Genomic DNA, 4,234 nt, shown 5'->3' with positions numbered 1-4,234 from the left:
ATTTAAAAATGGTAATAGGAACATACGTAACAATAACTACCTTAAATGTAAATGGATTAAATGCTCCAATGAAAAGACACAGACTGGCTGAATGGATAAAAAAACAAGACCCGTATATATGCTGTCTACAAGAGACCCACTTCAGACCTAGGTACACATACAGACTGAAAGTGAGGGTATGGAAAAAGATATTCCATGCACAAGGAAATCAAAAGAAGGCTCAAGTAGTAATTCTCATATCAGACAAAATAGACTTTAACACAAAGCCTATTACAAGAAACAAAGAAGTATACTACATAATGATCAAGGGATCAATCCAAGAAGAAGATATAACAATTGCAAATATTTATGCACCAACATAGGAGCACCTCAACACATAAGACAAATACTAACAGCCACAAAAGGAGAAATCGACACTAGCACAATCATAGTAGGGGACTTTAACACACCACATTTACCAATGGACAGATCATCCAAAATGAAAATAAATAAGGAAACACAAGCTTTAAATGATACATTAAACAAGATGGACTTAATTGATATTTATAGGACATTCCATCCCAAAACAATAGAATACACATTCTTCTCAAGTGATCATGGAACATTCTCCAGGATAGATCATATCTTGGGTCACAAATCAAGGCTTGGTAAATTGAAGAAAATTGAAATCATATCAAGTATCTTTTCCGACCACAACACTATGAGACTAGGTATCAATTACAGGAAAAAATCTGTAAAAGATACAAACACATGGAGGCTAAACTATACACTACTTAATAACCAAGAGATCACCAAAGAAATCAAAGAGGAAATCAAAAAATATGTAGAAACAATTGAAAATGAAAACACAACAACCTAAAACCTATGGGACGCAGCAAAGGAAGTTCTAATTAGGGAAGTTTATAGCAATGCAATCCTACCTCAAGAAACAAGAAACATCTCAAATAAACAACCTTACCTTACACCTAAAACAATTAGAGAAAGAAGAACAAAAATCCCACAAAGTTAGCATAAGGAAAGAAATCATAAAGATCAGATAAGGAATAAAGGAAAAAGAAATGAAGGAAACAATAGCAAAGATCACTAAAACTAAAAGCTGATTATTTGAGAAGCTAAATAAAATTGATAAACCATTATCCAGACTCATCAAGAAAAAGAGAGAGAGGACTCAAATGAATAGAATTAGAAATGAAAAAGGAGAAGTAATAACTGATGCTGCATAAATACAAAGGATCATGAGAGATTACTACAAGCAACTCTATGCCAATAAAATAGACAACCTGGAAGAAATGGACAAATTCTTAGAAATGCACAACCTCTAAGACTGAACTAGGAAAAAATGAAAATATGAACAGACCAATCCCAAGCTCTGAAATTGAGACTGTGATTAAAAATTTTCCAACAAACAAAAGCCCAGGGCCAGATGGCTTCACAGGCAAATTCTATCAAACATTTAGGGAAGACCAAAAACTTATCCTTCTCAAACTCTTCCAAAATATAAGAGAGGGAGAAATACTACCAAACTCATTCTACAAGGCCTCCATCACTCTGATACCAAAACCAGACAAAGATGTCACAAAGAAAGAAAACTACAGCCAATATCACTGATGAACATAGATGTAAAAATCCTCAACAAAATACTAGCAAATAGAATCCAACAGCACATTAAAGGGTCATGCACTATGATCAAGTGGGGTTTATCCCAGGAATGCAAGGATTCTTCAATATATGCAAATCAATCAACATGATACACCATATTAACAAATTGAAGAAGAAAAAACACATGATCATCTCAATAGATACAGAGAAAGCTTTTGAAAAACTCAATACCCTTTTATGATAAAACCCTCCAGAAAGTAGACATAGAGGGAACTTTCCTCAACATAATAAGGCCATATATGACAAACCACATCCCACATCTTCCTCAATCGTAAAAGACTGAAAAGATTTCCACTAAGATCAGGAACAAAACAAGGTTGCCCAGTCTCACCACTATTATTCAACATAGTTTTGGAAGTTTTAGCCTCAGCAATCAGAGAAGAAAAAGAAATAAAACGAATCCATATTGGAAAAGAAGAAGTAAAGCTGTCACTGTTTGTAAATAACATGATACTCTACATAGAGAATCCTAAAGATGCTACCAGAAAACTACTAGAGCTAATCAATGAATTTGGTAAAGTAGCAGGATACAAAATTAATGCACAGAAATCTCTTGCGTTCCTATTCACTAATGATGAAAAACCAGAAAGTTAAATTAAGAAAACACTCCCATTTATTGTTGCAACAAAAAGAATAAAATATCTAGGAATAAACCTACATAAAGAGACAAAAGATCTGTATGCAGAAGGTTATAAGACACTGATGAAAGAAATTAAAAATGATACAAATAGATGGAGAGATATACCATGTTCTTGGATTGGAAGAATGAACATTGTGAAAATAACTGTACTACCCATAGCAATCTACATATTCAATACAATCCCTAACAAAGTACCAATGGCAGTTTTCACAGAACTAGAACAAAAAATTTCACAGTTTGTATGGAAACACAAAAGACCACAAATAGCCAAAGCAATCTTTAGAAAGAAAAAGAGAGCTGGAGGAATCAGACTCCCTGACTGCAGACTATACTACAAAGCTACAGTAATCCAGACAGTATGGTATTGGCCCAGAAAGAGAAATATAAATCAATGGAACAGGATAGAAAGCCAAGAGATAAACTGATGACTATATGGTCACCTTATCTTTGCTAAAGGAGGCAAGAATATACAGTGGAGAAAAGACAGCCTCTTCAATAATGGTGCTAAGAAAACTGGACAGCTACATTTAAAAGAATAAAATTAGAATACTCACTAACACCATACACAAAATAAACTCAAAATTGATTAGAGACCTAAATGTAAGACTGGACACTATAAAACTCTTAGTGGAAAGCATAGGCAGAACACTCTATGACATAAATCACAGCAAGACCCTTTTTGACCCTCGTCCTAGAGAAATGGAAATAAAAACAAAAATAAACAAATGGGTCCTAATGAAACTTAAAAGCTTTTGCACAGCAAAGGAAACCATGAACAAGACCAAAAGACAACCCTCAGAATGGGAAAAAATATTTCCAAAGAAGGAACTAACAAAAGCATAATCTCCAAAGCATACAAGCAACACATGCAGCTCAATATCAAAATAATAAACAACCCAATCCAAAAATCGGCTGAAGACCTAAATAGACATTTCTCCAAAGAAGATATACAGATTGCCAAAAGACACATGAAAGAATGCTCAACATCTTTAACCATTAAAGAAATGCAAATCAAAACTACAGTGAGATATCATCTCACACCAGTCAGAATGGCCATCATCAAAATATCAACAAACAATAAAGGCTGGAGAGGGTGAGGAGAAAAGGGAACCCTCCTGCACTGTTGGTAGGAATGTAAATTGATACAGCCACTATGGAGAACAGTATGGAGGTTCCTTAAAAAACTAAAAATAGAACTCCCCTATGATGCAGCAATCCCACTACTGGGCATATAGCCTGAGAAAACCATAATTCAAACAGACTCATGTACCAAAATAATCATTGCATCTCTATTTACAATAGCCAGGACATGGAAGCCACCTAAATGTCCATTAACAGAGGAATGAATAAAGAAGATGTGGTCTATAAATACAACGGATTATTACTCAGCCATAAAAAAGAACAAAATAATGCCATTGCAGCAACATGGATGGACCTAGAGATTGTCATACTTAGTAAAGTAAGTCAGAAAGAGAAAAACAAATACCGTATGCTAACACATATATATAGAATCTTAAAAAGAAAGAAAAAAAAGAAAAAAAAAGAAAATGGTCAGAAGAACCAGGGACAAGACGGGAATAAAGATGCAGACCTACTAGAGAATGAGCTTGAGGAAACTCAGAGGGGGAAGAGTAAGCTGGGACAAAGTGTGAGAGTAGCATAGACATATATACACTACCAAATATAAAATAGATAGCTAGTGGGAAGCAGCTGCATAGCACAGGGAGATCAGCTTGGTGCTTTGTGACCACCTAGAGAGGTGGAATAGGGAGGGTGGGAGGGAGACGCAAGAGGGAGGAGATATGGGGACATATGTATATGTATAACTGATTCACTTTTTTATAAAGCAGAAACTAACACACCACTGTAAAGCAGTTATACTCCAATAAAAATTAAAAAAAAAATGAAACAATGTTGGCTCAACAACGGTTAATG

This window comes from Lagenorhynchus albirostris, chromosome 17 (genome assembly GCF_949774975.1).
Source record: "Lagenorhynchus albirostris chromosome 17, mLagAlb1.1, whole genome shotgun sequence".
Classification (NCBI taxonomy): domain Eukaryota; kingdom Metazoa; phylum Chordata; class Mammalia; order Artiodactyla; family Delphinidae; genus Lagenorhynchus; species Lagenorhynchus albirostris.
Note: the sequence above shows the minus strand (reverse complement) of the source record.